At 48.4% G+C, this 14,385-nt stretch overlaps 1 protein-coding gene across 4 annotated transcripts in view; it reads left to right on the top strand.

The window, feature by feature from the left end:
* Window positions 1–14,385, top strand: part of KSR1 (kinase suppressor of ras 1) — a 145,044-nt gene that overhangs the window by 25,929 nt on the left and 104,730 nt on the right. Inside the window, exon 1 of one of the 4 annotated variants that reach the window (XM_033089262.1) lies at window positions 7,432–7,512. The exons of the other annotated variants lie outside the window; for them this stretch is intronic. The gene's annotated coding sequence lies outside the window, so the exon portion shown is untranslated. Of the gene's footprint in view, window positions 1–7,431; window positions 7,513–14,385 lie in introns of those variants that run through there. 4 annotated transcript variants of the gene reach the window in all.

Here is a 14,385-nt window from a genome sequence, read left to right as displayed (position 1 = left end):
AACCAGAGTCTGGTTTGGCTCCTGGTGCCCACCTGCTGGCTGGCATCTGGGATCTAAGGCTGTTGAGCTGGTAGGTCTGCTGCTTGGTTGTTGGCATGAAGATATCAGGGTAAGTGCTTGTTCCCCCAGATGTGGTTATGACTACAAAGTGGCCAGAATGTGGAACTCGTCCAGTGGTTTTGCTGGGCGGTGGTTTGTCGGGAGGTTGCTTGCTGAGGACACAGGAATGGCCATATAGCTGGCAGTGCCCGGGGTGTCAGGATGGAAGATGTGAACCCTGGAGCCCGCCCTCCTACCCATCTATGTGCCCCCAGGTTGGAAGGCAGCAGACCAGGGGACATAGGGTAGGGAAGCTCCAGATCGAGGGGCTCCAACCTTGACTGTGTCCCCCAACTCTCATCCTGGGGCTTGAGGGCCCTCCCCTGATTCTCCCTGCCTCGTGTGTGACTGAGGGGGGGGTAGGGGCTCCAGGAGGGTTTGGTCAGGCCAGGCAGGTGGGTTGTCCTTGGGTTTGAGCAGCCTGGGAGCTCCCGGTTGAGATGTGAGGGGTTGAGAGCACCGGTCTGCCCCTGGAGACTGAGCCTTTCTTCCTGCGTCAACCACTCATTTGCTGTGTGACCATGGACAGGATACTCAGATGCTCCAGGCTGTAGCTTCTTCGGCTCTAAAATGGGGAAACTGGCACTTCGGGTACTTTCCTGATCTATGATGCTGAAACACCCTGGAGAATTGCCAGTGACATTTTTTTTTTTTTTTTGGGTTAGGCAATTCATACACGTGGTAAAATATATTAAAAGTTGTAAAAGGATATATGTAGAATCAAAGTAAATCTCCCTCATACCCCACCCACTGCCCCCCCCCCAGTTTCCCTTTTCAGAGGCATTCACTTTAAAGTTTTTAAAGATTTTCTGTATACAGAGAGTGCCAAGAAAATGTATACACATTTTAAGAAAGGAAAAAATGGTATGAAAATTGTAATACTCAATATGTGAGGTGTGACAATTAAGTTCGCAAACTTGTTGCAACGCTGTTGCTAACTTTTTCTGATACCAGAGGAATTATTCATTATGAATTTGTACCAACTGGACAAACAGCTAACCAAGTTTACTATTTGGAAGTGTTGAAAAGACTGCGTGAAAAAGTTACACCACCTGAACTTTTCACCAACAATTCATGGCTCTTGCATCACGACAATGCACCAGCTCACAGGGCACTGTCTGTGAGGGAGTTTTTAGCAAGTAAACAAATAACTGTATTGGAACACTCTCCCTACTCACCTGATCTGGTCCCCAATGACTTCTTTCTTTACCCAAAAATAAAGAAAATATTGAAAGGAAGACATTTTGATGACATTCAGGACATCAAGGGTAATATGACGACAGCTCTGACGGCCATTCCAGAAAGAGTTCCAAAATTGCATCGAAGGGTGGACTAGGCGCTGGCATCAGTTCATAGCTTCCCAAGGGGAGTATTTCAAAGGTGACCATATTGAAATTCAGCAGCAAGGTTTGTATTAATAGCACTTTTTTGGATGAGTTCGTGAACTTAATTGTCCGACCTTGTATACCACTAACAAAAAATGAGTACAAGTTATGTGTATACATTTTTTTTGGTATCCCCGGTATATGTACCCATAAATGTACACACGTCCCTGCCTTTACAAATTTTAAATTGTGAAGTATCATACATCCAAAAGCATGTACAAACCGTGTATACAGTTTAAAGAATGATAAACTGAATACCTTTGTATCCACTACTCAGGATGAGAAAGAAAATTCCTGGTACCTTAGGTGGGCAACCTGCCATTTACTGTATTCCATTTACTCAAATGAGCTTGCGTTTATGTTCTTCTGTACTTTTTTTTAAACAAAATATTGTATCTCGGAGATTGGCTCGCATCTGGACAGCTGTCTTGTTCTTTTCAATATCTGCATAACATTCCTCTATATGGATGTATCATTATTTTATTTGTTTACCAATCCTCTCTTGATTGATATCTAGGGTGTCTCCAATCTTTTGCCATTGACAACAATACTGCAATAATTTTTTCTGGCTTCCAGGAACTGACATTAATCAAAATATTCTGTAAGAGGTCCTATTGCATGAGCCTCCCTGACCTGTCAGTCATTTCCAGAACCACATGGAAACATTCAAAGCAGGAAAGCCCTGCACGGCTCTGGTCTCCTAAGACATGGATGTCCTGTGCCCCTTGCTTTGCACCTTCTTGGAGCTAGAGTTGCCTGTCTGGTGCCATACTTTCCCGGAAGCCCCTTGGGGTGGGTCTCTGGGAAAGTGTGGGATCCCCAATTGGGCATACGCCATGGGTGCTGGAGAAGTGCGCTGATGGGAACTCAGCTGCAGGCTTCACTCCAAGCAGAAAAGTTCCTTTTCTTATGATTGTGCAATGTCTCTGAGAGGGGCCTGGGTCGGCTCTTCTGCTTTTCTTTATCTTTCTGCAGATGGGAATGAGGCAGGGGGGCAGGTTTGGGGGTGCAAGCCCAGGCCACTTGTGTTTTTGAGACGATCCTCCTCACTTTCCCTTTGCTGCTTCATCTGCCTCTGCCTCGTTTCCTTTCTCTTTCTCCCTATTTGTTCTTTTTCCTCTTCTCTTTCTTCATCTCCACACCTACCCCCTTTGAACTAAAATTCCTGGTAAGCTGGCTGATTCCTCCATCCACACGTGTAAAAGTTCTGGCTCTTCTTTCCTTTCTCTCCCAGTTCTGAATGTGGACAGTCCCCCGTATCTATACAGATTGTGGGATGGTAGGCGCTAAGATCAGAGGTCAGTGAATCGGGGGGCCTTTTGCTTCTTCTTTCTCCTGTTGAGCAGATCTTTTGCCTCTGGTCTCTTTACTTCCTCCTCCTGCAGGGTGTGTTGCCAGGAAATGGGGAAGCAGACTTTCCCAGGAGGAGGTTAGCAACAGGGATGATGGCCTTTGGGTTTGGGGGGCGAGGGGCTGGGAGTTGGCAGTTGGTAGGGTTCTCAGGGAGAAGAGGAGGTATAGGTACTTTCTCAAAGTGACGATGTTCCCTTGGTTCACCAATTTGAAAGGTGACGACGCAGAAGTTTGTCAAATAAATTGGGTTCAAAGAGGCCAGTAGGCCTAAATCTGGAAGCATTTTTATTTTTCTGGATCTGTGTGTCTCTGTGTGCTGACTCCTCACTGGGAGGTAGTAAAGTGCTGAGCAAGGGTACGGACCCCAGAATCCGGTCACCTCGGTCTCCTCAGGCTCCATGTTTTATCAGCACATGGGAGGAAACCTTATAAAAAATCCCTTCTCCGAGCCTCAGTTCCCATATCTGTAAAATGGGGCTTTTGAAGCATTAAATGAAATTATCCTTATAAAGTGTTAAGCGCAGAGTAAATGCTATGTAAATGTTAGCAGTTATTAATATCTTTTAGGTGGTTTTCAAACATTCCAGCCACATTTCTAGTAAAATCTTCCATGGAGAGCCAGTACATTGTACATAACGGAGATGCAATGGCAGGAAGCTGCACTGATTGACAGGGTGGGATGAGGGTGGGAGAATGTGTGCGGCAGAGGCCCAGGGGTCTTTCTCCTGGGTGCCGGAGCCTCTTTCCCGTGGTTCAGGGAGCAGTTTATAACTCTTAGACACAATCAAGTTGTGCCAATTGATACTACATTTTTGGATGGTACTTTGACAGTATTGATCGAAACTGAAAGTCTATATTCCCTAGGATTCAGCAGTCCAACTCCTGGGAATTTGACGCCTGTAGAAACCATAGCCTGTATACATACAGGTGTATGCATAAGGTTGTTCATTGTAGCATTGTGCATACTAGAAGTAAAAAGACGCTGCAGTGTCCACTAGGAAGGCAAAGATAGAATCGGTTATGAAACACCATTATGACTAAAACAGGCGAGGTAGATCTGTGGACTATCTTGGAAAGATTTTCATGATGTATTAAGTGTAAAAAAACCAGACGCACAAAGAACGATGCATATGGTGTATTTCTATTTTTTTAAAGTGTATGTGTATGTATGTATGCCTCTATGTATAGACAAGACACACAGAGCACTCCGTTGCTCACAAACTACATAGTACAGGAACCAGCTGGAAAGGTACCTACCGCACTGCTAATGGGACTTGACTTCCTGGGAATGGAGGGGAAGCTGGCATTTCTTACTTTACGAAGTTCTTCCCTGCCCAAAAAAAGACTAGCCCTTTGGGTAATTTTGCTTTCTAGTTGGTGTTTTCCTTCAAATCAACAAGAAAGAGGTCATCCTAGAGGCAAGAAAACAGTTCCACAGTGGGTGGTGGATTTGCCCAGGGTCGCCTGGTCTTTGCAGGAGGAGCTGGCTGTGGGTGCAGCTCTGATGTTATTAAAGCCGGGCTGCTCAATGAAGGCCCCCTGCTCCGCCTTGCTTTTCCTCTTGGCAGGCTGGCGCTGTGGGCCGCGTTCCTGATTCACTCTGCTCACCATCTGTTGAGGAAACAGTTGTTAGGCTGTTAGCGGTGCCTCCCCCCACGATGTCTAATTTAACAAGCCACCTTCTCTCAATAGACTTCATTGAGGCTATGGGATCACCCTTTAATTATTTACAGGGGTCGGCCACCTGATGAAACGCCTTTGCTGGAGACAGACGGTACTGACAAGTAGCTCTGTTGCACGTTGGGAGGAGAGAAGAGACTAGGGGGGTGCATGCAACAGCTAAGAGTGAGTAGCCTCAAAATAGATTCATGAGGCATCTAGGAAGGTAATTTTAAACACTAATAATCTTGAGACTGTGGATCACGGGTGAAGCAAGCTGAAGACAGCTGGCCCGGCTCAGGCAGGCAGGCTTGGCTTTCCTGTCAGTCTGAGGAGGGCGGGGTCTGGTCAGCTCACCTTTGCATTGCCCTGAAATCTGTTCAGAGCTACGCCTGCTGGCTTATTCCTCTAGGAACGGTCGGGCATCCATTGGTTCTTCAGTCAGTAGACTGAACCCAAATACCAGGACCCATCATGTGACCTTGAACAAGCCACTTCCCTTCCCTTGGGCTGAGTTTCTAACACTCCTCAATCAGTGGATCAGATGAAGCCAGTCTGATGGTCTCTCATAGTTGTAGAACATTCTATGGCAGGGTGCCCATACATGCTGTTTGAAGGGAGAGCTTCATGAGCTAGACAAAAGGCCCCAGAAGAGACACTGTGCTCAAGTGCTTGCTGCCAGCAGACCTGGGTGTGACTTCTGATCTGGCATCTGTATTAAGACTGACCTGGAATCAGGAGGAGGGGGGACACATTTCGAGCCTGCATTCCCCACATATAAAATGGGAATAACAGTACTTACTTTGCAGGATGATGAGGATTTGCGAAAATAAGGTGAAATTCCTGGCACAGAGTAGATGCTCATTAAATGGTATTCTCCACTTAGTACTTGGCATTTCCAACCCAACTTTTTGTCTTAGCTGGAAAATATATTCCACGTAGGGATGAACGTGGGCATTCTCTTGCTTCATAGATGCCACTTCATAGAAAGCATTGGCACTGGGACTTACTAACCTTCCCCAAAGCAAGTGTGTGCTTTCCTCGTCCTGTGTATGGTTACCATGCATTGAGCACTTGCTGTATGTGATCATGTGACAGCTCTAATCTCCTTGAATCCTTGTGAAGTTGTAAGGACTGTTTCCCGCCGTTGTATACATGAAGAAATCGAGGCTCTGGGGAGTTATGGGACGTGCCCAGGGTCACAGTCAGTAAAGGGTGAAGCTGGGATGGAGCTACATGTTTCAGAGCTTAGAGACCTCGTCCTTAGCCATTGTGTGTGTGTGTTTTTCAGAACAGGGTGGAGGTGCATGCGGGGACCAAGAAGAACTCTTGGACTGTCAGACAGGAAATAATGCACTTGAATTCCTTAATGGGGGAGATTGTCCAAGTCACGACATTAACGACGAGCTCCACGTAGTGCTCCCGGCTTGTCAGACCGTGCGAGGTGGTGGAGCCCCGTGGCGCATGTGGCCCAGACGATTCCGTTTTCTGTCTTGTTTATTGCAAGTGACCTCGAATTCCCTAAAACCCAGGGAAATGTGTTCTTAATTTGCCCTGTTAACAATGCTGATTCCTCCCCTCCCCCAACTCAGATTTAAATAACCCTTCTTTCTGTGTTGTCACGCACTTAAAAAAGAAGCATCATAAAAAAAAAAAAATCCCAACCCTAAATTCCCTGTAATTACGGGGTATGGTGGAGAGGGAGGGGCCCTGAATAGGAAATAATGGCATCATCAGAGCATTCTAAGTGGCACTGGTTATATTCAGTAGCAGGGTTGAAGACTATGCCTGTTGCTGGGAAAGTTAAAAAGCAAAACAGCCCCTGTGTCAGCCAAGAGGTTTGGCTGTTGAGTTTATTCCCTTTAATTTGGGGCACCTGAGGTTCCCATTCTGTGGTGCAAATGGCTGGGATCTTACCACCTCTTCCTCTGCCTGGCCGGAGAGAAACTTGGGGCTCCTGAGGTGGTTTGGTTTAGTCTCCACCACTCAGGGCAGCTGCCGTCAATGCTGGCCTTTGATGTCTGCCAGGGTTTGGAGCAGAGGCCCGGAAATGCTCCTGGGTTACTGTGAACTGGAAACAGCGCTCCTTCTGCCCCTCCCCCTCTGCCAGCAGGGGAAAAAAAGTACAAAGAGCTTCCAGGAACACGAGAGGGATTTTTTTTTTTAAGGTCCTTCCACAAAGACTTGAATTTTGAGAGTGAAATCGCCTTGGGTTTGGTGTGGAGAGTATATAGGATTATTCCTGGGGAGGCGGGCATGCGCGGGGATGAGAGCTGTAGCCAGTGCATTTTCCTGGGCAGGCGAGCGTTGTGGGCCTGTTGGAAGGGAAGAAGGGAGGGCGACAGCAGGTGGCAGTAACCGGGAAGCTTACCTTTGAGTGAGGCTAACCAGAACGCAGCCACCCCAGATGTTAAAGCGAGTGAAAGGGCTGGACTTCACCTGCCTGGGGTCACATGCATGACAAGTACCTTAACTGGATCCGGGAATGGGGTCCCCCTGCCGTGCCACCAGTCAAGCCTGTCTTGACTGTATAGGGTTAATGTTTTCTTAGAGACCTGTTCAGGGACCGATATTTTAGATTCTGGAGACATGAACAAACAGGTCTTTTAATTTACATTTAAAGGCAATAATAAAGAGGAGGAAGGAGACGTCTGCCTTTTGTGCCATTGAAACACCAACCAGATGGAACAGTCCTGATGGAACTGTTTCCCAGTCTGGCCGGTAGCCCTCTCCAAGTTGATAGCCTCATAAGAGAGGCTCCTTCTCTGAAAGCGCCATTGGGCGGTGTCCCTTCCAGGTCCTCCAGGAAGCTGATTTTGGACCCTGGCCGCTGACTCAGGGCCGCCTGCTGGGTGGTTCCTGCGCCCAGGAGGGAGGCGGCCCTGGCAGTGTCTCTGGGCCCAGCCCATAAGCAGGTGCCCCAGGTGATCCTGCTGTGACTGGGAGAGACGGAGAGACGGACGGAGGGACGGAGGGAAGGGGCTCCTGGGCAGCGCAGGTCCGCGATGGGGCCGCAGTAAGTGGGGTGGCTAGTTGGGGAGCCAGGGAGGCCTTTTTCTGGGTGGAGGACTCAGGTGTGCCGAGTGGGTGTGAGTTCTGCTTGGAACTGGCGGGCCGGGTTTGTTTTCTGGCTGTCACCTTTATCTATTGGGCAGAGAAAGAAGTTGGGAACGTTGAGCTTGGTTTTGGAGACTGTGTCTGTTGGCAGCGTGGTCTCTGCAAAGCAGAAGCTTGTAGGCTTTTGTCAAGAACGTGCACCTCAGAGGCAGAGGCTGTCTGGGTGTATTCAGGATTCCCTTTTCTCCCTTACCCTCCCCTCCCGCCCAGCTCTCTCACTCCACTAGCCTTGTCCAGGGTCTCGTTTGGTAGAAAAGCAGTTTAAACGTGGGTTTAGCTTGGTTCGACTCTGTGTGTTTGTGTCTGTGTGTGTTTCTCTAACTCAAGAAGGGATTGAGGAACCCCTCACACAGAGGGGCGAGGTGCAGTGGACAGCCTGGACCAGGACTTTGAGGATATAGGGCTGGTGTCTGTCTGATGATGACTTAGGCCTAGTTCCCCGTTCTCCCTGGGACACAGCCCCCTCATCTGCCCCCAAGGGTAGAGATGGGCAAAGAGAGGGAGGCTGGGCGATCATGTCTAAGGCCCCTTCCGACTCTGAAATCCTGTAAGCGATGTTGTCCAGTACGATTGTCTCCACCAGGTAACACATGACTGCCCAGTGGGTATTTTAATTACTGTGATTTCAGAATAACAGGGTCAGTTCTCACAGAGTGTTTGTTGCTTCGTCGATCATGCAATCCCCGTGGAATCTGAGTTGATAGCAGGTCTACATTTGGTTCAGTTTTCTTGGAGCTGTCTGTCACTGATCAGGCACAGACATTCTCTTCAAAGCCTAGAGTCTTTTTTTTTTTTTTTTTTGGGATTATATTTACCCATTATGGTTGGTAAAATTTGGTTTCCCAGTGTTGCCCCGGGAGCCCAGAGGAAACAGTTTGGAAAATGCATCCTTTTTGGAAAGGGATACCATTGCCTGTAAGCCTAACTTATGGCTGGGTCTTATGTGGGCAGATAGTAAATGTTTCTAGAACCTTCTGGGCTCTGCCCACTGCTTTGTGAGTAGCCCCAGGCTCTGGCTTGTTGGGACCTCATGGGCCAGTGGTCAGGCTTGGCATTTTGAATCCACATTGACCAAGCTGCTAGGATGTACAGTGTGACCAAGTCTGCTTCTGGGTAAGAGACCGAGAGCCAGCACTGCATTGTATGTTTGCCTAAGTGGATGCCTGCCTCATCTCCAACCACACTAATGTGACCCGAAAGAGATAGTCATGATGCTTCTTTTGTTTGTCTCTGATTATGTTTAATAAGAAAGGGGGAGAAGGGTGCATATACGAGATACTTCTCATTAATGAAACCCCAATTTCTTCAAAATTAGAAACCCTAAAGCCCATGAGTCGAATAGAAAAACTCAGATAATTTGCTGCCTGCTTTGTCTGTTTTCTCCAGCCTATGACTGATTCTGCCTGATTTTAAGTCTTTGAAACCTGTCACAGCCCCGTTTACTGGTCCTCTTCCCCTCCCCCGCCATAGAGGGGAAGCCCTGGCTGGGGAGAGAATCTGTGGGTGCCGTGGGAACCAGCAAGTGAGACATGGGGGACCTCAGGTTAACGATTCAGCCTTCATGTCTTTTCAGATGAGTCAGTGGCCCTCAAGACTCCCAACCCCCAGCCAAACTTGGGCCACTTTTACTTCGGTCAGTCTTTCGGACACAGTGAAGAAAGAAAATGTCTTAAAGGGATCCTGAGGGGTCAGCAGGGTGCAGGTTGGGAACCTGGCTGTCAGTGGGGCTAGTGAATCTGTTTGTAACTGCAGGCATGCCATGTCATCTTCTAAAGGTGACAGTTTAGGCAAGCAGAGTGAGAACGCAGGACGAGGCCAGCCAGGCCTGCTCTGAAGTTCAGCGTTTGTTTAGCTAGTTTTCAAAGCCCATGTTTGTTTTCATTTTTATGTAAACAGGAAGCATCAGATCCTAACGGGTCTGGTATTTTCGAGGTGGACAGCCGTAAGTGGTCTTTTCCTTCCTCCCATGAGGTCAGCAGATGAGCCGATATTTATTTGGTCTCTAGCTATCTCAGTTTTACCTGCGTGTTTGTACGGGGACAGCAGGCATTCCTCCAGGACTTCCTCGTTTGTACGGGGACAGCAGACATTCCTCCAGGACTTCCTCTGATAATCTATTCCACCTCTTAACATCTCCACAAGGGTGAAGGGCCGTCAGCCCCCTGCAAAGGGGGTGAGGAGGGTCGAGGGGGATTTAAGTCACCAGTGTAGGTTTGGGCGGAGGGCAGCTCTGGCCTGGGGTTGGGTTTTGTCCTCCTATAATCATGAGGCCAACAAGCCCAGCGTTTTTCACTTCTCAGTATGGCTGTCCTTTCTAGAAAACGCAGCTAAGGACAAAGTACAGGGTGGGCACCCCAGACAATTTTAGGTGATGCCCAGATGTAGCATTTATTATCTTTAATCCCGTAATGAAGAAGGTGCCTCCTTACAGCCCCTTTCCAGTCCTTCAGTGGCCTCTAGGAGAGGGTCTGAAAGCCTTCTCCCTTTTCAAAAACCAAGGAGTGGGACTAGGAGAAAACCGACCTCGGGATCCCGGGCTTCCTCAGGCAACAGGGTCTGCTAGATTTAATAACATTGTTTTGTTTCTGTTATGCTTATTTTTTTTTTTTTGAGATCAATAAATATTTAATTAAATATGTCTACAATGTATTATGCTTATTTTTATGGAAGTCTTTGTCTGGCACAGACAACAGTATCTCCTTTATGGCAATGATACTAAGTTAATTTTTTAAAAAGTGAGTAGATGTAAGAAAAAATGTTAATAGCATTGGTGGTATATGCCCAAAGTGAGCAACCACTGTTTGAGAAGCCGTGCTTGGCTGTAGCAACATGTGTGCCCTGAGGAAACTCAGCAAGTGACCAAGAGAGAGAAGTGCATCTTTCTGGAAAGTCTGGCAGAGTCAATGCATGCATATATGTACACACATGACTGTCGAGGTGACACTTTCCGAGATGGGCAGACAGGTTTATACAGGCTTTGCTGCAAAGATGGGGAGTGTGTGTGTGTGTGTGTGTGTCTGTGTGTCTGTGCATGTATGTGTACTGTTTTCTCTTCAGCAGTACGGTAGCCCTCCCTTCCCCACGGGGGATACGTTCCAAGACCTCCAGTGGATGCCTGAAACCACGGATAGTACCAAACCCTATATACGTGTCATGTGTTTTCCTATATGCGCATACCACAATAACAAAGCTTCATCTATAAATGAACGATAAACAACGATAACTCATAATAAAACAGAGCAGTTATAACAGTCTATTGTAATAAAAGCTACGCGATGGTGGGCTCTCACACAAAATATTCTTCTTGTCCTGTACTGACCCTTCTTGTGATGGGAGATGGTACCACGTCTCCGTGATGAGATGAAGTGAAGTAAATGACATAGGGGGACGGTGGGAGAGCTCATGCTACTCAGACTAGCACCCAACTTAAAACGTACGAATTCTTCATCTCTGGAATTTTTCATTTACTATTTCTATACCATGGTTGACCATGGGTAACTGAGACCAGGTAACAGAAACCACAGCTAAGGGGAGCTACTGTGGTAGAACTTTGCCCTTAGGGATGCCTGGCTCTCCGTACACCCAAATGGGGGTGACGTCATGTTTAGGTGATTTTCACCATGAGGAAGCAGCCTAGAAGTTTTCAAGGAAATGTCCTGTTTTCCAGATGGTTCAGTGGTTCTGAAACGTCAGTGGTTACCTGAATCACCTGGGGAGCTGGGTGGAGACAAAGGCTCAGGACCTGCCCTACCCCACCCAGTGGGACCTCTGTGTCCCATTGGTCCTGATACACCAGTGCCTGAGCTCAAGGTCGAGGTCGCTGTCAATCACCTCTGGCCTGTTAGAGTCACCTGGGGAGCTATTGAAGATTCTGAGCCCTGGACCCCAACCCAGAGAAATGCACCAAAATCTGTGGGCAGGCAGGTCTGGCATTGGAATTTTTAAAATGTTTCCCAGGTGATTCTTTTGTGTGGACAGGTGGAGACCCACTGGCCTTGATAGAGACTTTTGGGGGAACTTGAACCACCCTGGGGAATGATCACCACAAAGAAACAAAGGGACTCATGAGGCATTTAAAGAAAAGGGCTGCAGAGGAAACCTACAGCTCTGAATGCAGGTTTTAGAGGATTTCTATGAAAAAATGGAGATGAAAGGCAAGTAACCGGGGGCGACTGGGAGAGTGGCACCAACCTTGTTAGAAGCAGGTCAGGAGGGTTAACAGCTTGAAAAAATGCTAAGGGCACCACGAGGGCTCTTGAAGGTTTGCTCAGAGCTAGAAGAACAAGGTGTGATAAACATGAGTTCTGCCCAGGCCGTGTGGTGAGAGCTGGAGGAGGAGGAGGGAAGCGTGGATGGATGGCAGCTCCCGTGGCCACTCTGTTTCTGTTAGGACCCTGGCAGCAAGGGTAACCCAACCAGGAACACGAGACCTGAGGCAGAGATGGCCAGAGAGCACCCACTGCTTTAAATGAGGCTACACCTGGTCATTCCATTGTTACTGGTCAACTGGAGGAGCTACAAAGGGAGAGCCAGGCTGCGGAATATGAGAAGGGGGCAAAAGTTGTCCCTGCTTTTAAGAAGTTAGGAAAAAGTGAATTCCAGAAACCATAGTCTGGTGAGCTTGGTCTCCATTTCCAAGAAACTTCCAGAAAGCATTACTAAGCAGCTGTGTTGTGAGCCAGTTTGGAGCCCAGTCTGGGTCAAGGTGATGGCCGTTTTCTGTTTTTCAGAACAAGGCACGCCAGGCTGTCCTTTCCCGTCCTGGTACATAGCTGACTGCCCGCTCAGGGAGTGCCTGAGGTCGCTCCGCAAAGCATTTGGCATAGCACGTGCTCCTTCACAGGCTCTGCAGAGGGCAGCCAGGTCTGGCTCAGGTAGGCGCTCAGCGCATCTGTGAAAGTCCTCGTGGAGAGATGCAGAAATAGGGACTGGGTGGGACACCGCTGGATGGCTTCAGAGTGAATTCATCAGCCGCCCTCAAAGCAGAGGGGGCCCTGCAGTTGGATGGAGAAGGGGTTCTGGTGAGGCTTTCTGCCTGGAAGGGAGGCAAAGAGGATTTGACAGTGTGGCAAGCATGCAGTTCATTAAGTTACCTGTTATTTAAGGGTCGTCTGGGAGGGTTGGTGGAGCTGAAGGGGCTGAAGGCGTTGGCTACGTCTGTACCACCTCCGCCCTCGTCTCGTTAGTGGATCTGTGTCAGTCTGCAGAAAGGCACATTGGGCCTTTCCCATTCTGCATCTTTGCAGCTCTTAGGTAAAGACATGTTTCCTGAAGACCTAAGGCAGGGAGCACTGAGCCATCAAGCTTATACCGGGTGTAGGGTTGGGGGGCTGGCCCGCATTAGAGAGATTTTCTGTAATGTCAGGGGTCTGCAGCTTTGTGCCTGGTCAGGAGGCTCCTACAAGTGACACCCTTGAAACCCGCCCTTTAGCGTCAGAGTCAGATGTGGCCCTGGTGATCTTAGAGATGAGGCAAGTGGAGACTAGAGAGGTGGAGTGACATTCCCAAGGCCACCCAGCCAATAAGTGGAAGCTGCGCGAGCATACATGGAGCAGTCTAGGTTTGACGGTGTGAAACAGACTCCGATGTCGTTTGCAGTTGTGCTCCAGAGGTGAGTTAAGGGCTGCCAGCAAAGCAAAGGCGGCTGGGCCACGCCGGTGGAGGTTTGGTTGTACAGATGCCATCGGGGCTCCATCCACCTGGGCCAGCCAGGCCTCACCTGGACGCTCACGTTCTATTCTGGGTACCGTGTTTTATTTTTAATTTACTTGGTTAAATTAGAAACTGTTGTTTTACAAAGAATATTTTCAAGTTCTTAAAAAAAAAGTTACAACTGAAAATTGAGGAAAAATTGGGGGCTGCATTTTGGAAGGGACGTGGACAGACGTGTGGGTGATTTCAGTATGGATATGTGACACATGGGAAGAGAAGGCCTCTGGGGACAGATGACGATCTCTGCTTGCAGGGATCCGGAGGTCTTCTTGGAGGAAGAGGGCACAGGAGGTGCCAGGGTCTGGCTTTGACCCTCCCAGGGCTGGCACAGCCTTGCCAGGAGGAGATCACACTTATGGGAACCTCCAGGATGCAGATTTCAGAGCAAAGGATACACAAATTACGGAATAATAGTGGCTGACATTTTTGGAGCCCTTCCTATGTGTCCAGGAAGGGCATTGCGCTAAGATTACACCTGTGTGAGTGCCACGAAACAGAACGCAGACCAAAGGCTATGCAAGTCTGTGATAATAACTGCTGACGTGTATCGAGCCCTTCCTAGTGTGTTAAGCTTCTCTTGTACATTATCTCATGTAATCCTCACTGCAGCCCCCCAAGGCAGCATTTAGGTTTGTTCTGCTTGCTTTGGGGGCAGGGCATTGACTGAGGCTATAAATTAAGTCGTTATTGCTGGGAGTTCCTGTAATTTTCAGCACAACGATCTCTGAGCACTTTCTCCAAGTCAGGCACTGATGTACACTTTGCAGGCATTGTCATTAATTTCTTAATAACTCTATGGAGATATGAGGGTTGTTATCGAAATCCCTATTTTGAGGTGGAGGAATTGAAGGTCTGGAGGGCAGACTTCACGCAAATTACTCAACAGTGTCCCTTGGGTGGACCAGGCTAGGGTTCCGGGTTTGGTGAGGATTGTGAGCCACCACGCCTGCCTCCTGGACTAGTGCCATAGTGCAGGGCAAAGTTGTAGGTGACAGCCCTGAAGATGAGCGAGGCTAAGGGACTTGTCAAAGCCACACGGCGAGGAAACGGCAGAGCTGGA

This window comes from Rhinolophus ferrumequinum, chromosome 21, assembly GCF_004115265.2.
Source record: "Rhinolophus ferrumequinum isolate MPI-CBG mRhiFer1 chromosome 21, mRhiFer1_v1.p, whole genome shotgun sequence".
In the NCBI taxonomy this organism is placed as follows: Eukaryota; Metazoa; Chordata; class Mammalia; order Chiroptera; family Rhinolophidae; genus Rhinolophus; species Rhinolophus ferrumequinum.
The sequence above is the reverse complement of the archived record's forward strand: the minus strand, read 5'-3'. Positions and strand labels throughout refer to the sequence as shown.